This window comes from Ovis canadensis, chromosome 1 (assembly GCF_042477335.2).
Source record: "Ovis canadensis isolate MfBH-ARS-UI-01 breed Bighorn chromosome 1, ARS-UI_OviCan_v2, whole genome shotgun sequence".
Classification (NCBI taxonomy): domain Eukaryota; kingdom Metazoa; phylum Chordata; class Mammalia; order Artiodactyla; family Bovidae; genus Ovis; species Ovis canadensis.
In genome coordinates, this window is record NC_091245.1 from 159,808,809 (window position 1) to 159,834,357 (window position 25,549).

Genomic DNA, 25,549 nt, shown 5'->3' on the forward strand with positions numbered 1-25,549 from the left:
ATGAATTTTCTCTTTTGTTATAGATCACTGTACTTTGTTATAAATCACTGTGTCCTTGCTATGCAAAAATGTAACTTTATTGCTATCTTAAGACTAAATAGATCTTAAGGGGAACATTGGTGAAGTGTTTTCATTTGTTGAGCCAATATTTGCTGCTAAATCTCCATATTCCCAGCCCTCATAATGAATATAACTAGCATATAGGAAAAATAAGTATTAACCTTTAAGATTAATCATGTTAAACCTTAGGCTAAGTAAGTTCCTTTCTTGATTGTAACCCACTACACCCTCACCCAATAGGAATGCAACTTTATCTGCTACCTTCAGAGGGTGGTGCCTGGTTTAAGAAAAAACACCCTTGGAAAAAATAAGTTTTTTGGTTATCAGAGAGAAAGGATCATAAAATGTCAGCAGCCTCATGGCCAGAAGATGATGTAAAACCTATAAGACCTTTGTATAATTTTTTTTATGAAGCACCTGATTGTGACAAGGGTCAGGTCTGCTGACCCCTGCATGACTCTGTATTCAACCTTATGTATAACAAAAGGTATATAAACAAACCTGAAAAATAAAGAAATCGGATCAGTTTCTGGAAAGACTGATTCCCCCGTGTCGTTTTCTTCTCTTCTGGCTGAATTCCCATCTGGTATGAGGGTACTCACCAAGCCTACTAACTTTGCCTGGGCTTCTAAGATCAGACCAGGGAGGCCTCAGTGCCTCCTCTGCTTTGGGAGAACAGAAAGACGCCTGTGGCCTACATAGGTGGTGATTGGTATTCCACGTAAACCAAATTATTTAGCCTCCTTTTCTCCACTAATTTTCCTACTACACTATCTGTTTCTAATCTCTCTCTATATCTGTAATTAAGTAAGTTTTTCCTAGGATGCCTGCTCCATCTCCCCTTCGAATTACCCTGGATCCACCGGGGCTGGACCCCGGCAGTGCCCATCTGCATGAAATGTTCCCTTGGTATCTCTAATAATCTAATGTTCCCTTGGTATTATCTTGAAGAGATCTCTAGTCTTTCCCATTCTATTATGTTCCTCTATTTCTTTGCATTGATTGCTGAGGAATAGAAACTTTAGGAATACCAAACCAAACCAAACAAACCCTCAGCTGCAAAGTTCATTCATTGGCTGCTTCTTTTTTCTAGGAAAAGTCATCCAGTTGTCTTCTAATTAAATGTCAAGTCGCATTTACTTTTTCAGTCCTTCCACCACAACCAAGACCTCTTCCCCTTCCCTCTCCCCAACACACACAGAATCAGTGAATTGGTCAGCTTCCTAAAAGACACTGGCTATGGCTTTACACTAACAAACTTGAAAAGAAGGTGGTGCTAGTGGTAAAGAATCAGACTGCCAATGCAGGGGACCTGGGTTTTATCCCTGGGCCAGGAAGATCCCATGGAGAAGGAAATGGCAACGCATTCTGGTATTCTTGGCTAGAGAATCCCATGGACAGAAGAGCCTGGTGGGCTATAGTACCTGGGGTCATGAAAAATCAGACACAACTGAGCATACATCATACTATTTCAGTTTACGTATCTTTAAGAGTCTCCCCTGTGTCTCAAAGGTAAAGAACCCACCCGCCAATGCAGGAGATGGAGGAGTCACGGGTTGTATCCCTGGGTCAGTAAGATCCCCCAGAGAAGGAAATAGCAACCCACTCCAGTATTTTTGCCTGGTAAATCCCATGGACAGAAGGAGCCTGGTGGGCTATAGTCCACGGGGTTGCAGAAGAGCTGAACACAACTTAGCAACTAAACAACAACCAACCATACATCTCTACAGCAAAAGAGTTAAAGTGTACGTTTCCTAGATTTCTTGTATATTTTTGGAGATTATGTCATTAAATCCTAAATTGGAGCTAAATCTGGATATCTGCTTCATCACATGGGCTGTGACTTCTTTTCTTCATGTTTTTGTTCCAATATATTCTGAACACTGTAATAATCACACAGTTACTAACATCATATTAATTGATCTGTGTACATTTAAAGAGGGCCATGTAAACCACCATTTATTTTTTGTATCACGTAAAGTCATGGAAAATATGAGATGCTTCAAAAAAAAAAAATGAAGATGGAACCAGAGTCCTTTCTTTTTTTTTTTTTTAATTGGAGTATAATTGCTTTACAATGTTGTCTTAGTTCCCACTGAACAACAAAAAGAGTCATCTGTATGCATACATATATCTCCTTCTTGAACCTTCCTCCCACTCCCCCCGCAGAGTCACTTCTTGATTCATTCATTTATACATCAAGTATACACTTTACCCAAGTCACTTCCCAAGAAAATTTCAATTTCTGGAACATCATGTAAACTTCCTGTTCTTAAAACTCTCTCCAGGAAAAAAGGAAGTGGATTATATATCTCTTAGGACTAAACATTTGTTTTTCTTCCAGGTGGACAAATAAAAAGTCATTAATGTTTAGGGATAGTGATCAAGTGTTCTGCACTCTTGGGCTCAGAAACTCTCAGACTCAGGCTCTGTCACTAACTGCAGTTTTGAAAATCATTTAATCAATGTGAAAATCTGTTCCCTTGACTAAGAAAGATGATACAATATAGGATGAGCATCCAGCACACTATAACCCTGAAAAGTAGCATCATAGCTACACTTATGATTACTCTGTGGAAATTCTTTTTTTCTTTTACATTATAGATCCACTTTATGCTTTAACAGTTACAGTTTAGCAACATAAACATGTTTTGATGTTTTTTTAGGATAATAATGACCTGAGATCCATATTCAAGCCTCAGTGACAACACTTGTTAGCAGTCTCTCTTCAGTGTGTTAAATTTGTATTATATTTTGACCATGACTACATGGGTCAAGGTTGTTTATTGCTCATTGAACAAAGTCCAGACTCTTCAGCCAGCTGTATAAGGTCCTTCATAATTTTGTCCATATGAAAGCTCTTTCACTGTTTACAATTTTCACAACATTGTATGTCTATAATGTACTTTGACTCCGTGTAATCTTCACCTCTAGAAATTTCTCAAGTATGCCCAGTATTTTTCTGCTTCTCAGACCTTGTTCATGCTGCTTGGCCCCGTTTAGAACACACAGTATCCACACCCAAAGGCATCAGTATCTTATCCATTACTGAGTTCAGCTCTGTTAATAATCTATCCACACCTCTGCTTGTACCTTAGACCTGGGTTTAGGGCCAGACCTTGCATCCGACCTGGGTTTCTTTGATTATATTTACATAATCATGACAAATAGATGGAGAAACAGTGGAAACAGTGGCTGACTTTATTTTTCTGGGCTCCAAAATCACTGCAGATGGTGATTGCAGCCATGAAATTAAAAGACACTTGCTCCTTGGAAGGAAAGTTATGAGCAAACTAGACAGCATATTAAAAGCAGAGACATTACTTTGCAAACAAAAGGTCTGTCTAGTCAAGGCTATGGTTTTTCCAGTAGTCATGTATGGATGTGAGAGTTGGATTGTGAAGAAGGCTGAGAGCTGAAGAATTGATGCTTTTGAACTGTGGTGTTGGAGAAGACTCTTGAGGGTCCCTTGGACTGCAAGGAGATCCAACCAGTCCATCCTAAAGGAGATCAGTCCTGGGTGTTCATTGGAAGGACTGATGTTGAAGCTGAAACTCCAGTACTTTGGCCACCTGATGCAGAGAGCTGACTCATTTGAAAAGACCGTGATGCTGGGAAAGATTGAGGGCAGGAGGAGAAGGGGATGACAGAGGGTGAGGTGGTTGGATGGCATCACTGACACAATGGACATGGGTTTGGGTGGATTCCGGGAGTGGCGATAGACAGGAAGGCCTGGCATGCTATGGTTCATGGGGTCACAAAGAGTTGGACATGACTGAGCGACTGAACTGAACTGAATCATAAATATCATAAAATATACACAAATTATATTTACATAGTAAATTCCTTCAATTTACTTATTTATTTTTCCATTTCACTGATAAAAACTTAAATCTCTTAAAGTCCAAAGCTTTCAGCATATTTTACTCTTTACACTGTACCGTGTAGTGTCTAGCCATCAGAAAATGACTTACTAATGAATGCTTGATTGAATATATGGTTCTAGATAGAAAGCCTGGGGGATGTGCTGAGAGTGATTTTTGTTGCTTATAGAAAATGACTTCTAAAGTGTGTATTAATTCCTATAGTGAGGAGAATGGTGTGTCAGAATCACATTCTGGGTTTTGTGCCAGGCTTACACTATAAAGTGAGAAATGTTCGAAAAGGAAATACTGAAATGTTAGAACCTTACACTAAAGAAGTGTTAATTGCAGTGCTTTAGTCTATGAAAATGAGCTGAAATATAACCACATGCTGCTCAGTCAACCAAAAAGTATAAGATGTAATAAATTGGAAATGATTATTTTAAAGGTTGAGACCACACCATATTATTCATATTAGTTACTGAGATTCAGGAGGTATATTGTGTTTGATCTTATCCATGACTAAACTCTAAATTATCCTTCATCTCTGTGAACATGCTGTAATTATCTTCTTCATCCATTAGAGGAAAACAAATTTATTTATCCTTCATTTTCAGTAATAATAAGTACAAAATCACTTATTTTAGGAAAAAAATCTTCACTGGGAATTACATTTTATGCACTCAAAATTGATCCCATTTCAAATACTTGAATGTATTTACTATAAATCTGTAATTCTGAGTGACTTATAGCACTATCTCAAGTACATAAAATTATCCAAAGCATTTCTAAAAGATTTTTTTTTAGAGATTTTAAAAGATAAACAACATTATTACTGAGTAACACCTAGATGTTCCATCTCCTCTAGAGCTGCATAGTAATCTTACAAATACACTGAAGAAGAAATGGAGACCCAGAGCGGGCTTATTAGTCTAATACCATGGTTTACATGGTCAAGGAACTGTTTTGGGGTTTTGTTTTGTTTTGTTAAGATTTATTTATGTATTTCTTGGCTGTGCTGGATCTTTATTGCTGTGCGGATTTTTCTCTAGTTGCAATGAGCAGGGCACTCTCCATTATAGTACACTGGCTTCTCATTGCAGTGACCTCTCTTGTTGCCGGGCACCAGCTCTAGGCATGTGGGCTTCAGTAGTTGTGATGCATGGGTTCAGTTGCTCTGCAACATGCAGATCTTCCGAGACCAGCGATAGAACCAGTGTTCCTTGCATTGCAAGGTAGATTCTTAACCCTGGACCACCAGGAAAGCCCTCAAGGAACTGGTTTCTAAATGTCTAGAACTGCATGTTCCAGTGCAGTGGCCGTTAGCTACATGTGACTATGGAGCACTTGGAATGTGGTTAGTGACACAGTTTAAAGTTTAAAAACTAAAGGAATGCAAAGTGTTTTTCCAGTAAATAAAATGTTATAGTTTTGGTAAGACTACACTTTCTTTCCCTATTGACTCACTTTAAGATATTATTGTTTTAATTTAGTGTGCATGTTGGGACACATGCCTCATTTCCAATACTGGACATAACCACGGGCATAATAAATCTAGATGATAGTGTATTGATTCAGCTCAAATGACTTTTTTTTTTTTTTACACAGTGGTATAATATTGCAATGTGTTTATTTGAGTATTTTATGTGAATGGCACATGTTACAGTAACATTTATATAACTTGTAATTGTTAATTAAATGAAAATAATATGAGAATTTTAATTATAATACAGTTTAAAAAATTTAGTTTACAAATAAGTATGGACACACCATAAATTTAGAATGAAAATATACAACTGTGCAGAATTACGTGGCAATAGAAGAACTGGTGCTATGACTAAAGGAATAGAAAAAAGAGTGGAAGAAAGTTTGTCAAAAAATTATGATGAATGCCAATTTCAATATGCTGCATCAGAGCAATACAAAAATGCTTTATTCATTATGCTAAACATTAAGATAATATAATGGACAATATTAGCAAACATTTCTAGCAAATGAGTTTTCTATTAACAGTTAGTGTGTCAACAGTATTAGTTGACTGAAATCAGAATTATATGTGTAACAAAACATTTTACAATTAATTTTAACAGAATTTTTTCTAAAAAGTATTGACCTTAATAAAAAAAAAAAGAAGACAGTGTAGTGATTACTTTAGGAGGTATAAATATAATGTGGTTTTAAGCTATTGGCCAATAAAAATATCCAAACCAAAAATTGGAATTAATAAGTTTTAAAGCATTTTAATATTCTCCTAATTTAAAAAGAGCGAAGTAAAGATATTGTGCTGTATCCTCTGATATATTATGTGTGACATTAAAGTTTTATGGAAAAGTATTTTAAAGATAGAATTGAGGTTATTTATTTCTAAATAATTGAAATGGAAAAATTAGAGTAACAAAAATTTGTCCAATTAAAAGCAGTATGAATGAGTAGGGTTATTTAAAGTGGTTTTCAAAAAGCAGATTAGTGAGAAAATAGAAAAAAAGATGGTGGATCTAAATTAAACAAATCAGTCATTGAAAAGCAAGGTACATTGAATAAATAAATTTTCCAGTTACATGTATATTCAAATTAAAATGTAACAATCTAGCTAAATGCTGTTTTCCAATAATCTGCTGAAAAAGTAAAGGCAACAAAACTAATGTGACAGAATCAATATTTCAGAATTTGTATTAATTAATTTAGTTTTTAAATATGATTTGAATTTGTAATTTTGGCTGGCTCTAAAATAACTTTGATTTTTCCACAATAAGTAAAACAATTTTTATGTGAAAGAATGGAAAATTATTTCAGTTATGGAAACTTTGTTGCAAAATTATGAGGAAAGACTAAAATGATATATTACTAAAGTATTTTCAATTAGGCCAACACTCAATGACTTTCTGAATATAAGCCCTTTCTATAAATAAAAAAATCAAATTAATTTAAAATTGGAAAGCTTGCAAACCTTTTTCTTTAGTTGTAGAGAAGTCATGCATCATATAAGACATGGTCCAATCAGTATTCTGGGAGCATTTTTCCTCAGAGGACATTCAAGTTAACAAAGACATGTCATTTAGAAGCATAAAAATAGAGCTTGTTGCTTAGATTTTCTGAATTTTTTCCATCTGCTAAAGATGAATTTCAGTTAAATCATGGAAAAATTAATTTCTATTCTTATGTATAATCCTTCAGCTAGTTATTATGCTAGGTCAAAATTCTAGGTTCATTGGAATTAAAACTGTTGTTTCTTTTATTGTTTCATTCCACTACATAATATATACTAAGAATATCTGTGCTCAGTTTTCTGCAGCAATTATATACAAAGTAAAATGTATACAGTTGTCAAAATTTTTCAGTATATGTATGCAAGAACTATGAATCACACCAGTTTATGGAAACTGCTGAAATAGAAAATGAATTTAATGATGTGTTCTTTGCCAATTTTTGTTGGTTGTGTTATGGACAAATGCTATAAAGATTTACTGTACTGCTAATTGAAAATTTTCTTGAACAAAAAACATGCTTACCAAATGTTCAATAATCTAAGACAGAAAAAAATGGCTGTGTAATTTACATAATTTATCAATATGACACTGCATTTGAAGAAGTGGAATTTGTACCACTAAAAGAAACAGTTTATTTGTGATCTAGCAAGACATGTACAAGAATTTATGTTCAAGTGGCAATTCTTCATAATACAAATCAATGATGTCTATACATTTTTCAAATGAATCAATATGTAGAATTAAATTGTAATTGACAGGATTATGTAAATCATCCTCTAAATGTAAAAGAAAAGTTTGAAGAACACTAGTACTGAGTTGCCACAATAATGTACTTAAATTGGACAGACAAGTTTTGAAACCAAAATGCTTTTGTTACAAAATGAAAAAAAAAATTCTTCTATAAAAGTAGTTTTCTTACTTTGAGTACAAATATTAAATAAAAATGATTTTGGTAATGGATTTAGTTATTTGAAACCTTGAACTATGTTTAAGCCAACTAAAGATAAATTGTTTATCTTATCAAAATAAGATATTGTGATAATATATCTTATTATATACCTATATATATAAAAGTTTTTGAAAGTTTTATTATCAATGTTTTAATCATCCAGTTGAACATAGACAATATCTGATGAATACTCACTCACCCAGAATCTAAGTTTTCTAAATCTTAACATTTTGTTATATTTATTTAATATGTTTTTAAAAAGTAATGACACTCTTGAAGTATTTGCATGCCTATTTCTGGGACATATGTATACCTGTGGCTGATTCATGGTGATGGATGGCAGAAACCAGCACAATATTTAAAGCAAATATCCTCCAAGAGCACTTTTAAAAACTGTACATTCATCAACTCTAAATGCAAATTGAATATATCTGATGAAAATTTAGTGTCCAAACTGAGATGTGTTATAAGCCTAACATGCACACTAGATTTTAAACAAGATGGCACAAAAAATGTAAAATATCTCATTAATAATATATAAGTTGATTACATGTGGCTGCTGCTGCTCCTAAGTCGCTTCAGTTGTGTCCGACTCTGTGCGACCCCATAGATGGCAGCCCACCAGGGTCCCCCGTCCCTGGGATTAAGCACAATAATATTTTTGAGATATGAGTTTAAGTAAAACATATTGCTAGCATTAATTTTACCAGTTTCATTTTGCTATGTCTACTAAAAAATTTAAAATTGCATGTGTGGCTCACTTATAACTCTACTGAAGAATGCTGGTCTGGAATATAAATAAGGCAAGGTTGTTGAATATCTTGAAAACTACCATTTTCCCAGGCCTGAGAGAAATATACCTGGCATATGGTTGGTAGTTAACAAATACATTTGGGTGGGGCAAAAATTCTACAGTGTGTTTATTTCTGATAGAAATTTTACAGGATGAGTAAGCACAACTATTTTTTCCTCTTTCTCCCTGACTTGGTCCTACTTTTTTCTCATTAAATGTGATTTTGTGAAAATTTCAAAAGGTGGAAGATTTAATATCTGTCTTGTGATGACATTCTGGAGAAATTATTTGATATGTCATTTTGAATGTGTCACAGCTATCATTCTGTTCCTCCACATTTAAAAAATATAACTGACATCATTATATACACACTTTGATTTAGCTGCTCATATTATGGGGCTGAGAGTTGGACACTTAGAAACTAAACCACCACCATTACAGCTTTACAAATTTTGATTGTATAAGTAGTGCATTCTTGTAAAAATTCAGACAATAGCCAAGGATATTCTACAGAAATCCAACACTGTATTTCCCTCTTAAAAAATAATTTTTAGAAGATTTAATACATTGTCCTGTACTTTGTTTATGCAAATACAAGTGTGTTGTATTTGTTTTTTAATAACAGGTGGAATCATACTACACAGATATAATGGGTGTATCTCTTTGTTGTTACCTGCCTTTATACTGGAAGGATTAATCTCATTTGTCCTTTCAGTCAGTCACTGAGGACAATCCATTGCTCTAGTCACCAGCGCTTTTGGCCAGCACTCTCATCCCATTATGGTGTACCTAATTTTTGCCCTCCTTCTTATGCCTGCCCAAATACCAAAATCCCTTCCACTACACCTTGTGGTATGACAAGTCTTCAGCAGAGTTTCCTGTGTCACAGGCTCAGCTCTTTCCTGATCATTCCCTCACAGTGAGCTAGTTGACTGACATCTGAGTCTTTTCTGAGGATGCTGCATGTCTTCGTTTCTTTCTAAATGACTTATACCACTCTTTTTGAAATCGTGGGGGGAGGCGTTCACTCATTAACTCTCATCGGTGTTTCCAAATCATTTTCTCTCTCTAATCCCTAACTTCTTCCCTGAGGTTTCAATGTCATGTCATTAGGTGTTTCCTCGACTATTTCACTTTTTTATCCTCCTGTCATTACTCTCTGAACCTAGAGTCTGAAAGTGCCATGTCAGTCTTATTCAGATCCTGCCTTACTTTCCTTCTCTTCAATATTACTCCTGTTAAAACTCATATAAACTACCTACTCTGAGTTCTCAGTTCCCGAGTTTGTTCATCCTATTGACCCTCTCCCTCTCATATCCATGGTTAAAATCTTGACCTTTTTATTTTCAAACACTCTAAAATTTCAAGTATCCCATTCATTCTTCTAGTGCTCTCACTCCCACAGTATTTTGACCCTACCAGGTCCTAAGCTATCTTAAAATTCAAGCTCATTAGATTAAAAACTGTTACATATACCCTCAACTGTCCTTTCATATCCCATTTTGCAATTTTCTGGCAAGCACCACAAACCTAGTTAAATTCTATTATCTTCTACTTCAGTCTTCATCCCTGTAGGCAGATATGGCTAGAGAAAAACTCCCTGCTGACAGTTTTACCTTACACCTCAGATGAGACTTTAATGCTATCCTAAATCTGACCATCATCTTGTCCACTCTTCTAGGTAACTACTTCACATCATTTCCTCTCCTCACGATTTCAAGACCTCCTTGAATATTGTCACTTTCAACAGTTGCATGGCTAGGCAGTGCATCCTTTAGGCACAAATCATCCGATTTACCTGGAAATACATTTTCATCCTAAGTATTTAGTAAACTTGATGAGTTAGGGAGGAAATTTAAAGACATTAGATGGAGAAAAGAGCATGAATTTTTAATTTTTTCTTTAGGATTATGTATCAGACAAAGTTACGTATTAAGGGCTTTCGGTTCATTATCTCATTTAACTCTCAAAAGTCTATGAGGTAGGTACTGTCATTACCCTTCTTGATGGTTCAGGAGACTGAAGCAAAGAGGTTATATAACTTGCCCAAAGTCATAAAGCCAGTGCAGACCAAAATCCAAGCTTAATGATACATCACTACACATGTATTGTTATTGCTAAAACTAGAAACAATGGCAAAATAGAAGCTGGCAATAGTAATTTCAGGTTAGGAAGTGAAGCACCTGAGCCTTCCACACAATACTAGAAGGTAAGCTAATGTTATGGTTACTTTGAAAAAACATCTTTGGCAGTTTCAGTTTCTTACATCTTTAAGCAAACTACCTTTATCACACATCTAGTAATCCTACTCTTTGGTATCCGCATAAGAGAGATGAAATGTAAGGTTTACACAAAAGTCTGAGGATGAATATTTATAGTATCTTTACTTACATCCTCCAACTGGGAACAGCCCAGACACCATACTGAAATATTATTCAGAATATAGAGGAATAAACCTTTGATTCATGCAATGATATGGATAAATTTCAAATGTGTTTTTCCAACCCAAAGGGCTACTATTTTATGATTTCATTTAGCTGACACTCTGGAAAAAGCAAAACTATAGAAATGGAAAATAAACCACAGGTTGCCAGGGTATAGGAACTGAAGCAGTGGTTTCCTACAAAGGGAAAGAATTGTAGAGGTACCGGAACTGTTCTGTATGAAACTGTTGCTTTGGACACTTAATTCTATGCCTTTGTCAAGACTCTATAGGACTTCACATCATAAAGAGTGAATTGTACTGAATAAATTTCAGAAGAAACAAATAAAGCACCGTGATATGGGGCTGTTGGTGGAATACTGATTATGACAAATGACTCTAACTGTATTACAAGTGAATCATGTAATCACACTGAAGGGCATGGGGAATAAGGGAGCTGACAAGTAAATTATGTAATTTTTTGTGTGATAAAGGCATGTTTAAGACATAAGAAACTGCCAAGCTGTTTTTGCAGAATAGCTATACTATTAGCTTTCCCTCCAGTATTGTATGGAAGGCTTGGGTGCTTCGCTTCCTAAATTGCAATTAATACTGCCAGCTTTTGTTTTGCTGTGTTGTACCTGTGGATTTTGAATGAATACGCCAAGCATACTGGACACCGCACAAAAATGTATTCTAATAAATTCACTTCTTACAGTGAGATGTAATTCTTACAGTGTAAGAATACAGTGTACTTCTTACAGTGAGATGCAATTCTGAAATGACTAAGATTAAACCAACAAGTAAGTAATGATAACCAAGTTTTTCATGGTCTGAGGAGGAAGTTACAAACAGGAAAAGAAGAAGGCTAGAATAAATTTCATGGTGCTGGATGGGTATAAGACCTATTAACACTGACTCTTTTTAAAAGTTATATATCCAGATAGATTTGGACATAACTATCAATGTGTGCTTGTGTGTGTGTGTGTGTGTGTGTGTGCACCTGGGTAAAAACATATATTTTCCTAGCTTTAACCACTAAGAGATAATAAAAGCAGTAATACCTACCCAAGTGACAATCACAATACTGAGCAACCAGAACGTGGTTTTTAATCTTTCCTCAGTGAAAGTACACAAGGGTTTTAGGAAACTTAAAAGACTCCCTAAATAAGGCAGAGTAAGTACAAAACAATACTGGAGCATTTTGTAATTCCAGAAAGTAAGAAAGTACTAAAAAAAAAAAAAAGGAAGAAAGAAAAGAAAAAGAAAATAGGGCCACAGGGATCTCATATGCAGCTACAATTGAAACAACTTGCATGACAGAAGAAATAACTATGGTCTTAGGTTATACTTCAAATTAAAAAGAGTCAATACAGGTATAAATAACTGAATAAACAACTAGGGAGTAGGGACAGCTCTTCCTGACAGAAGACATCTAATTAACAAATCTAGGTCAGTTCAGTTCAATTCAATCGCTCAGTTCATGTACGATTCTTTGCGACCCCATGGACTGCAGCATGCCAGGCCTCCCTGTCCATCACCAACTCCCGGGGTTTACCCAAACTCATGTCCATCCAACCATCTCCTCCTCTGTCGTCCCCTTCTCTTCCTGTCCTCAATCTTTCCCAGCATCAGGGTCTTTTCAAATGAGTCAGCTCTTTGCACGAGGTGGCTGAAGCATTGGAGTTTCAGCTTCAACATCAGTCCTTCCAATGAACACTCAGGACTGATCTCCTCTAGTGTGGACTGGTTGGATCTCCTTGCAGTCCAAGGAACTCTCAAGAGTCTTCTGGTTCAGTTCAGTTCAGTTCAGTCGCTCAGTCATGTCTGACTCTTTGCGACCCCATGTATCACAGCACGCCAGGCCTCCCTGTCCATCACCAACTCCCGGAGTTCACTCAAACTCACGTCCATCGAGTCAGTAATGCCATCCAGCCATCTCATCCTCTGTCATCTCCTTTTCCTCCTGCCCCCAATCCCTCCCAGCATCAGAGTCTTTTCCAATGAGTCAGCTCTTCTCATGAGGTGTCCAAAGTACTGGAGTTTCAGCTTTAGCATCATTCCTTCCAAAGAAATCCCACGGTTGTTCTCCTTCAGAATGGACTGGTTGGATCTCCTTGCAGTCCAAGAGACTCTTAAGAGTCTTCTCCAACACCACAGTTCAAAAGCATCAATACTTCAGCTCTCAGCCTTCTTCAGAGTCCAACTCTCACATCCATACATGACCACAGGAAAAACCATAGCCTTGACTAGACGGACCTTAGTCGGCAAAGTAATGTCTCTGCTTTTGAATATACTATCTACGTTGGTCATAACTTTTCTTCCAATCACTGCAACCATAGTAATCATTGCTGCAGGCAAGATCTACTGATAAATGTTAAAATAAGGGAATAAGAGTTAAAGAGAAACAGGATATTTGCATAATTTCAAAGTATCTCTCCCCAAATAATCAGTAATTGCTAACAGGAGGGTAGTTACTTTACAGTGCAGAATCCTGGCAGATGCCACTTTAACCATGGGATTCAGATTAGCTTGACTAGTAGTAATACTCATGGGCACTGTGTGTCTTGAAATGATGCACAAAGGGGAGAACATTGCTTCTGCAGTCTTCTTCCCAATAGCATATTGATTCAATATAGAAGTGAGAGAACATCAGACAAGCCCAATTTGAGAGCCATTTTACAAAATAACTAACAAGTATCCTTGTCAAAGGCAAGGAAAGGCAGAAGCACTGTTAAAGAATGGAGGAGACTAAGGAGACATGACAACGCAATGTGGGGTCCTCAAGTGTGTTCCAGAACAGAGAAAAAGACATTCATGGAAAGAAGATAACTCCAAGCAAACTGTAGTCTAATCATTACTTCAAGTCTAGTTTATTATTTATGATAATTGTCTATGGTTATGTATGATAGCAGCATAAGAGAAAGCTGGATAAAGAGTATACTGTTTTAGAAAGTGTCATGTAAGATGAAATTATCTCAAAGTAAAAGTGACATGTGCTTCTAATCAGGATAGTACTATGGGACATGTTTCAACAATCCTTCTCATCACTCTAAATTCATTAAAATAATAGGGTAAAATGTAAATTATAAATGATAATGCCAAGTCCTCCCAATATAAAAAATGAAAGTGAAAGTGTTAGTCACTCAGTTATATCCAACTCTTTGCAACTCCATGGACTGTAGCCCACCAAGCTCCTTAGTCCGTGGAATTCTCTCCTAGAGTAGGTATTCATGCCCCTCTCCAGGGAATCTGCCAAGCCCAGGTATCGAACTCAGGTCTCCTTCATTGCAGGAAGATTCTTTACAGTCTGAGCTACCAGGAAAGCCCCCTAATATAAAAGTCTCCTCACAAATCCAAAACAGAAAAGATCAGTGGTGAAGAGAGCTGAAGTCACAGGCCTACTGAGTTCTGGGTGTAGAAACAGGTACAGATGGCTAAAACCGAGCAGTGGGAAAGAACAGTGCTTCAGGTGCAGTAAGGTGATGAATCCAAACTTAGTGAAATGAGGAGTCAGAAAGAAGAGAGATAATGAGAAGAGGTTACAAACTGGATTCTTAAACAGCCCTCTTAAATTTTCCTTCTTAGTTTTCTTTACTACAAGTTACGTATACAAACATGTTTGAATTCTCAAACTTCTTTAAAGTTAAATTAGGACAGTTTCTAGTCATTGAAATGAAAATGTTAGTTTTGGGTGAGGGCTTCTTGGTCCAAATATAATCTTATTAGAGGAAAATCCTCTAGTCATTCCTATTATTTCTGCCTGAAAAAGTAACATGGTATCTGGAGTTGCAGCTGTTGTATTGCACCCATAAGAATGAAACCACGCATTATGGAGGACAGAGCATGAAGACAGATAGAACACGCTTCCTTGATGTCATCTTGGGCTTTATAGCAGCCTTGGCTTCTTGATTCTGTACATCTTGTTATGTGAGAAAGACAACTCTTCATTTGAGTGACTGTTTTCTTTTTTACTAAGCAAAATGCAATTTTAATTAGGTCAGAGAAAAACTAACATCATGCTTCATGAGATGAATATGCCAACATAATTCTAAAACATGAGTAAATCTTGTAGAAAAAACAAATAAAAACCAGTAATAAAAGCATGCATTCATTCTAGAAGGGGTGAAAAAATTGAGCATCTGAAAATATCTTCAGTATAATATGTTCAGGATTCAAAGTGGTAACTGAAGAAATAACATCTATAAAATGATAGAACAAAAATTCATGAAATAAAAACACATAACTAAAACAAAAAAAAGTAGATTAAAAAAACACTTGATATCATGGAGAAACTTGATTGTATTAATATAAATCCTTAGCAAAGTGGGAATAGAGGGGATTTTCTTAATTTCATAAAAGATATCTAAGAAAATCCTACAGAAACATCACATTAAATGATGCAATATTAGAAGCATTTAATTACAGGTGTGTCAATTATTAAACTATAAATGTGTCAATATCATGGGTCTTACTGATTGATTAGAAAAAAATGTCTAACTTTGGTAAAAATAATTGACAGAATTATACATCTAATTGCTACAAATCAAATTGCAGCAGAAATAATAAGACTATGGTCACAAAAATGAGTATATGTTCAGTTAATAAATTCAAATAGTTCTTATTTAGGTTATCAGAAAGGACTATAGAACTAGACCAGACTAGGGTACCACCATGGAAGGCACAGATAAGTCTGTGTACCTCATCATGTACCATGCTTACTCCTTGGAAGGAAAGTTATGACCAACCTAGATAGCATATTCAAAAGCAGAGACATTACTTTGCCAGCAAAGGTCCGTCTAGTCAAGGCTATGGTTTTTCCAGTAGTCATGTATGGATGTGAGAGTTGGACTGTGAAGAAAGCTGAGCACCAAAGAATTGATGCTTTTGAACTGTGGTGTTGGAGAAGACTCTAGAGAGTCCCTTGGACTGCAAGGAGATCCAACCAGTCCATTCTGAAGGACATCAGCCCTGGGATTTCTTTGGAAGGAATGATGCTAAAGCTGAAACTCCAGTACTTTGGCCACCTCATGCGAAGAGCTGACTTATTGGAAAAGACTGTGATGCTGGGAGGGATTGGGTGCAGGAGGAGAAGGGGACGACAGAGGATGAGATGGCTGGATGGCATCACTGACTCGATGGATGTGAGTTTGAGTGAACTCCGGGAGTTGGTGACGGACAGGGAGGCCTGGCATGATGGGATTCATGGGGTCGCAAAGAGTCGGACACAACTGATTGGCTGAACTGAACTGAACTGAACTGATACTACAATTAAAATGTCCATATGTATACCATAAATGTTGTTTTTCTTTAGTTGCTGTGTCATAGCTGACTCTTTGTGACCCCCATGGACTGCAGGGAAAATACCATGGACAGAGGAGGCTGGCAGGCAACAGTCCATGGCATCACAAAGAGCTGGACACGACTGAAGTGACTGAGCATGCAATTTTAACACATTTAATATATCCAAATAAAATAAAAAGCTATTTTTGGACATAGACAAGTTATTTAAAGTCAAAATTGCAGATGTAGTTGGAAAAGCTGTAAAAATAAGTATAATGGGAGGGGACCAACTCCATGAAAAATTAAAAAAATTCTGTATAACAATGGCAACCCACTCCAGTATTCTTGCCTGGAGAATCCCATGGACAGAGGAGCCTGGTGGGCTACAGTCTATGGGGTTGAAAAGAGTCGGACACAACTGAGTGACTTAACTTTCAATGGTAATCATGGTATATGTAAAATCAAATAGAGAGTCCAGATATTGAAACTAATTGTTTATTTCATAATTGCACATTGGTTAGAAGTATTATTTAGTAAGTGTAGCAGGGATTACTGGCTAGCCATATGGGGGGAAGGGAAACCCTTGTATTCTAACATCATTTCCTAAGGGAGATAAATTTCAGATGACTCATAATTATTATATAAAAAATGAAACTGTAAAAGAAATAACAAAGCATATTATACTTTTTTATGGTCTTGAAATGGAATAGCCTCTCTAGACACAAAAGTAAATTGAAGAGTCATAAAGTAAAAAAAGTGATCATTCTGGGTGTGCAAAAATTAAAATTGTGCAAGAAAAGACTAAAAGACTAGAATCTAATCATGGTCTATTTTATTCACTTTCATAAAAATGAATGTCCATAAATCAACAAGGTCCCAGAAAAATTATGTGTCAAGGTCAATTCAGCAGCAGAAAATACACTGACTCTTAAATGTTTAAAAATATGTTCATAGTCTTGATAAGAAAAGTAAAAATTAAAACAACACTATTTTACCCATACTGTATTGATGAGACTTTCTGAAAACACTCATTCTCATACAATGCTGTAGATAGTTTAAATTGGAGCAATCTCTTGAGATAATAATTTGGCAGAGTATATTAATATAGCAATATTTATACCTTTGATTCAGCAATTTTACTCTAGGAATTTATCCAATAGTGATATTCTAAAAAGAGTATATACATGTGTATATATATATACATGTCAGTATATTCTGCAGCATTGGCTCATCAAAATAATATAAACAGCCTAGATGTCCATTATTAGGTAGCTAGGAAAATAAACTATGCTACATTCATACAATGAATGACAGGTAGCCAGGTAAAAATATTTTTTATTAGACTGAATGATACTTGAGTTATTTTCTGGTAGGCTCTGCTCTAGGTACTGGGATTTAAATGATGAAAAGAATAAAGTCTTTGCTGTCAAGTAGCTTTTATTCTGATAGTGGGAGGCAGGCAATAAAAATATAAATAAGTCAATTACTCTTAAAAGAAGATCATCTCAAACCTGAGAATTTCTGTAGAAAAGATGAAATAGAATACTGAGATAAGAAGTGACCAGTATAGTTGCTGTTTTGGCAGGGGTGGGATGGGGTGTCAAGGAGAGATATTTTATTTAAGACTTTGGAGTAATGTTTTGGTCACCTTAAAGACAACACAATGCCTATTAGACATATATTTATACACATTTGCATAGAAATATGCTGCTATTTGCATTTATTAAAAAGTAGATTCTATATTCATATTGATTCATATGTTTTCACAACTTATCTCTGGAAGGATAATTAACTGGCATCAGTGGTTGTTTTGGGGAAAATAACTGCTATGTGACAAATTTTCCCTCATATTCTCACTTGTGTTTTTTTGGAAATCACGTGGAAATATTACCTATTGAAATAAATATATAAATAAATATTTATCTAAAATCCTATGTGACCTCAGTTCTTACATTTTGGTGATAGTCAAATATAATTTTAAGATATTGTTAGTTTTAACAAGGTGAAAGAAAGAAATATCTCTACTTTCATGTAATATTTTTAGTGTATAGGTGAAAATGCCTTTCTAAAAATTTGATAGATGTAGTAGTTCACAAAAAATATTTAGCTAAAAGCTTATTTTGAGAGCAACCTTATTTTGGGGAGCTTCCTAGGTGACATAGCGGTAAAGAATCCATCTGCCAATACTGGAGACGCTAGAGAAGCTGGTTCGATCCCTAGTTGGGGAAGCTCTCCTAGAGAAGGAAATGGCAACCCACTCCAGTAATCTTTCCTGGAAAATCCCATGGACAGAGGACCCTGGCAGGCTACAGTCCAGGGAGTTGGTGAGTTGGACACAACTGAGCACATAACAGGCTTATTTGGACATGGAATATATGTGGACAGCAGAAAAAATCAATTTATATCTAAATTTGGAAATCACTGGATACATATTCTTTTGCTCACTTTGGATTTATTCAGTGAGGTTTGTTTTTATTGTTTGTTTAGTTGTCATCCTAGGTCTGTGGGCTTTCTCTAGTTGCAGAGAGCAGGGGCTGCTCTTTGTTGTGGTGCAGGGGATTCTTACTTCAGTGGCTTCTCTTGTTGCAGACCACAGACTCTAGGCACAAGAGGTTCAGTAGTTGCAGCACATTGCTTTTGGAGTTGTGGCTTGCAGGCTCTAGAGCACAGCCTGTCATCGTGGCACTTTGGCTTAGTTGTGGCATGTGGAATCTTCCCAGACCCGGATCAAACCTCTGTTCCCTGCATTGCAGGCGAATTCTTATACACTGTGCCACCAGGGAAGTCCTATTTAATGATATTAATGAAGTAGATAAAGGAGCACTAACAAGGCCATAACAGAGGGTGGGCCTGATGCTTCACATATACCCCTTTATGTGTACAAGTGATATCACATAATTACAGAAGCCTCTAGGAACTCTGTTGAAGCAGCTCTTAAGGGAAGGTTAATAGAACCAGTGATAAAGAACAGTGATTTTCTTTCCTCCAAAACTGTGTCATACTTTAAAGCATTTCAGTCATAATCTTTAAGCATAGAAAATCATGTTGCGTATCCCATTTAGAATGCACCAATTAGGCCTGCAGTATATAATGCTTATTTTATTTTCCACATAATTTAAAAATACAAATGTATAAGCTTAGTTCTGCAAATTACTTAATGTGTAGACTGTTTATTTCTTCTCAGTAAAATTTTAAACTTTTCTAGGGTCTGACATATAAAGAAAAGCACATGGTATAAATTTAGGTTTTTAAAAATATAATTACGGTTTAGAGAGGAACAGAAAATGAGCTAAATTCATTCCTTTTATTATTTTTTTTTGGATGAAACTTTAGCAGACTGGTGAAAATGTCTACTAGAGAATTTATTGGCACATAAACAATTTGCCATAGAAATCTTCCTGAGATCTTCCTTCTCAAATTCACCATGAAGTTCCCAGTTTCAATTTCAGATATTTCACTACAAAAATATTCTCTTAGGATAACTTATTTAGAAGTTGAAAGTGCAAGTGAAGCTTTAAAATGAATCTAGTAATAAGACAAAACTTACTTTATAAGTAAAAAAATATTCTGATATAATTAGCAATCAGACTTCCCTTGTAGCTCAGTTGGTAAGGAGTCTGCTTGCAATGCAAGAGACCAGGGTTTGATCCCCGAGTTGGGAAGATCACCTGAAGAAGGGAAAGGCAACCCACTCCAGCACTCTTGCCTAGAAAATCCCATGGACGGAGGAGCCTGGTGTCCATGGGGTCGCAAAGAGCTGGACGTGACTGAGCAACTTCACTTTCACTTTCAAATATTCTTGCCTGGAGAATCCCAAGGAAAGAGGAGCCTGGCAGGCTACTGTCCATGGAGTCTCAAGAGTTGGACACGACTTAGCCTCTAAGCCACTACCAGGAAGAGTTTATAAATTAAAGTTATTCAGATGTAAACATTTTGTATTCTGTTTTGTAAGGTGTGGCACTTGTCTTTGTTATGTTATGCTAAATTGATTTTACTTAGAAATTTCACTTATAGCATCACGTCAAAAAAAAATTCACACCATTTAATAAATGCCGCTTCTCCCCTCACTCTTTCCATTTTCCCCTTGCCAAAAAGAAAATACAGAGGATTTGACTGTGGAACAGGTTCAGACATATTCTAACTTACTTCCCCAATAATACAAAACAAAACCAATGGACACTGACCTTTTCCGACCCTCTTCTCTCTCCAACTGCCACCTTATGTCTATATTTCCTTTTAGAGAGAAGCTTCTAATACATTATATGGTAGTCTCCCCTCTCCTGCCATCCCCATCCACAGATTCCCTTTCCTCAGTTTCAGTTAGCTACAGTCAACTTTGGTCTGAACAAATTGAATGAAAAATTCCTTAATAAACGATTCACACGGCTTCAATTATGTGCTTTTCTGAGTATGGTGATGAAATCTCCCTTCTCCGGTTCCATCCCACCTGGAACTTGAATCATCCTTTCCCCAACATATCCAGTCCTTTCACCACTTAGTAGCCTCTAGATTATCAGATCAACTGTTGTGATATTGCAGTGCTTGCCTTCAGTTAACCCTTAGAAAGGAAAAACAAAATTTACTGAGGTTGCTGAGATCCGTAGAGAAGGCAATGGCACCCCACTCCAGTACTCTTGCCTGGAAAATCCCATGGATGGAGGAGCCTGGTGGGCTGCAGTCCATGGGGTCGCTGAGAGTTGGACACGACTCAGTAACTTCACTTTCACTTTTCACTTTCATGCATTGGAGAAGGAAATGGCAACCCACTCCAGTGTTCTTGCCTGGAGAATCCCAGGGACTGCAGAGCCTGGTGGGCTGCCATCTATAGGATTGCACAGAGTCGGACACGACTGAAGTGACTTAGCAGCAGCAGCCGCAGCTGAAATAAGTGGTAAAAATAAATCTGTCTGTGAAACTGTGAGGAAGGAAAAAGAAATTCCACATTCACATAACTTTTATTACAATATATTGTTATAATTGTTCTTTTTTATTATCAGTTGCAGTTGATTTCCTACTATTGTTAATCTCTATTTATAAGTTAAATTTTATTATAGATCTGTACATATGGGAAAAAGTATAGTATAGTTAGGGTTCAGTGCAATCCATGGTTTCAGGCATCCTCTGGGGGTTTTGAGAGGGTTTAAATAAGTTACTATTTATGACACATTTAGAACATTGCCATGGCACATAGTACATGCTCTATTATTGATATTGATGCTGCTGATAGTGTTTGAAAGTGAAAGTGTTAGTTGCCCAGTCATGTCCAATTCTTTGTGACCCCATGGACTGTGGCCAGACAGGCCCCTCTGTCCATAGAATTCTCCAGGCAGGAATACTAGAATGGGTTGCCATTCCCTTCTCCAGGGGATCTTCCTGACCCAGGGATCAAACCCGTGTCTCTTGCATTGCAGGCAGATTCTTTACAATCTGAGCCACTGTGCTGCTGCTGCTAAGTCGCTTCAGTCATGTCCGACTCTGTGTGACCCCTTAGACGGCAGCCCACCAGGCTCCCCCGTCTGGGATTCTCCAGGCATGAACCCTGGAGTGGGTTGCCATTTCCTTCTCCAATGCATGAAAGTGAAAAGTGAAAGTGAAGTCGCTCAGTCGTGTCCAACTCTTCGCGACCTCATGGACTGCAGCCTACCAGGCTCCTCCATCCATGGGATTTTCCAAGCAAGAGTACTGGAGTGGGGTGACATTGCCTTCTCCGTGAGCCACTGTAGACACCCCCAAAACAATGCAAGTCAGAATGTGAATCCTCAGAATGTGAATCTGAATTCTATGTCTGATACTGAACATGTCAGCAGGAGGAAAATATGGCACCTGCGTTCAACATCACTTCAGCTGGAAGAGCTCACGGATTTCTAGGCTTAGTGTCCAATCTCCTTTAAGCAACATACGGATGGCTAACAAACACATGAAAAGATGCTCAACATCACTCATTATTAGAGAAATGCAACTCAAAACCACAATGAGGTACCACTTCACACCAGTCAGAATGGCTGCGATCCAAAAATCTGCAAGCAATAAATGCTGGAGAGGGTGTGGAGAAAAGGGAACCCTCCTACACTGTTGGTGGGAATGCAAACTAGTACAGCCACTATGGAGAACAGTGTGGAGATTCCTTAAAAAATTGCAAATAGAACTACCTTATGACCCAGCAATCCCACTTCTGGGCATACACACCGAGGAAACCAGAATTGAAAGAGACACATGTACCCCAATGTTCATCGCAGCACTGTTTATAATAGCCAGGACATGGAAACAACCTAGATGTCCATCAGCAGATGAATGGATAAGAAAGCTGTGGTACATATACACAATGGAGTATTACTCAGCCGTTAAAAAGAATTCATTTGAATCAGTTCTGATGAGATGGATGAAACTGGAGCCGCTTATACAGAGTGAAGTAAGCCAGAAAGAAAAACACCAATACAGTATACTAACACATATATATGGAATTTAGGAAGATGGCAATGACGACCCTGTATGCAAGACAGGGAAAGAGACACAGATGTGTATAACGGACTTTTGGACTCAGAGGGAGAGGGAGAGGGTGGGATGATTTGGGAGAATGACATTCTAACATGTATACTATCATGTGAATTGAATCGCCAGTCTATGTCTGACGCAGGATGCAGCATGCTTGGGGCTGGTGCATGGGGATGACCCAGAAAGATGTTATGGGGAGGGAGGTGGGAGGGGGGTTCATGTTTGGGAATGCATGTAAGAATTAAAGATTTTAAAATTTAAAAAATAAAAAACTAAAAAAAAAAAAAAAAAGAAACATGTATTTTCCCCATCTTTGTTTTCACCAGTCAGCAAAAGTGTGTTAGCTTCTCATCATAGATTTTCTAAAACAACATTGCCTAAATTCTTTATTGTACCCAACCTAGCTCCCACCCCAACCTATTGCCCCACTAATGAATCCTTTCACTATTCCCACTAGAAATCACAGCTTCATAACTAGCAAAGTCCTCTTAATTTTCACACCCTTCCATGTTTTCCTATTGTCCTTAACTGTTAAGTGAAACTCTCTCATTGAAAAAATTTATCTTACAGAGTATTTTCAAGAAGTCGCTTTTATCAAGCCTCAAGGACATGAGGTGATATTGGTGTTATTCCTGCTTCTTATTGCTCCATCCATCCAGATCATTATCACTCAGTCTTTTGTAAAACTAAAAACAAAAACCTAGGGCTTCCCTGGTGGCTCAGATGGTAAAAAATCTACCCGCAGTGCAGGAGGCCCAGGTTTGATCCCTGGGGTGGGAAGATCCCTTGGAGAAGGGAATGTCTACCCACTCCAGTATTTCTGCCTGGAGAATTCCATGGACAGGAACCTACCAGGCTACAGTCCATGGAGTCACAAAGAGTCAGACATTACTGAGTGACTTTTTATCATATATATTACTTAATCCTTTTTTGTTGCTGTCTTATGATATCTTCCAGAAAGTTTTCTCTAATCTTACAAAGATATTAACATATATCTTACAGATGTTCTTAAGCACAGAAGTGCTGCCATCTCTCTGGGTCACCTCAACACTTAAATGGCTTTGGAGGAGGACATGGCAATTCACTCTGGTATTCTTGTCTGGAGAATCCCCGTGGACAGAGGAGCCTGGAGAGCTACAGTCCATGGGGTCTCAAAGAGTCAGACATGACTGAGTGACTAAGCGCATGTAGTTCTTGACCTTCTTATCTCTAGAGTCATCCATATTTATTCCCTTTCAACTTTTTCTTTCTAGTACCTTCAACATCTCAATCGGCCACTATTTAAATACTCCTACTATGATCATCTTGTATTGCAATCAAACTCTAGTCCATTGATCTTTCATCCTAACACCAGAATCTTCTCCTTTTTTTCATTTCCTTGTTATTCAGCTTAGATTAATTAATTACTATTCTCTTCCCAACACGGTGACCATCCTTGACTTTCTCTCTTTTAGTCACATTCATTTGGCAAAATCTCAGTCCCTGGAAGAAATCAGTCACTCACTTTCCTTGCACCTGAATCCAAGTAGTCAAGCAATACAGCAAGAAATTATCCAGTTGGGTGTCCTATTTTTTGCTATAGATTACTGGCCACTGACCTTAAACGGGATCCTTGGTTAGAAGTCTTACTTATGTCTTTGGAAGACTATCCATACTTCTCTTTAAACAATGCCCTTTTCAAACCTTTTCCACTCTGTCAAAATTCCCCATCTTGCCATCTTCCCTTCACAGTTTCAGTAATGATTCCCTTTATGATGTACTGAAAAAGAAAACCCATCATAGGGGACCTCCCTCAGCCTCATATTACAAAACTGACTTAAATCTGTCCACAACTTGAGCTTCTTCCTACAACTGATGAGACAATATCCTCTTTTTATCTAAGAGTGATGCTTCCACTGGTGTTTAGCATCTCAACTTCATTGCAGGAAATTCACACAAAAAACTATACTTTCTTTCCTTTATATATTAAACTCTCATTCTAATGAATCTTTCCCTGCTTTTCATTTAGGACTCTCCCATAAAAAATAAGCAAGCAAACACACCAACAAGTTCAAAAATATTCTTATTGAACTTTTCACTTCTGCCTTTTCTCACTAACTTCCTAGATATTTAAACTTCTAAAAAGATTTGTCTCTGGATCCATTCCTTCACTTCCAAACCATTCCTTGATCTGCTCTAACCTGGTGCTTTGCTGCTGCTCCCCTCCACTACATTCGTTTATGATTCGATCACATGTGGGTCTTCCTGGTGGCTCAGCTGTAAAGAATCCACCCACAAGGAAGGAGACACTTGTTTGATCTCTGGGTCAGGAACATCTCCTGGAGAAGGAAATGGCAACCCCTTTCAGTAATCTTGCCTGGAGAATTCCATGGACAGAGGAGCCTGGTGGACTGCAGTCTATGGGATTGCAAAGAGTTGGAAAGGACTGAGCGTGCACATGCAGATCACGTGTCTTCTATTTTTTAATCCCCCAAACACTTTTCAGTCTATGTAACTTTATGGTAGTTTCTTTATTCTTTTCTAGTCTTCACCTCTATCCAATTTTAAATGTTAATATTTTCTGAGGCTTGTTTTGTAAGACATTTCTCAATTTATACTCTTTCCCTAGTAATCTTTAAATTTATCTCTTCAATTACCACTTTGTCAAAGCAAACTCACAAATATATGTAGTTTTAAATAGATTTCTAGACATTGATGTCT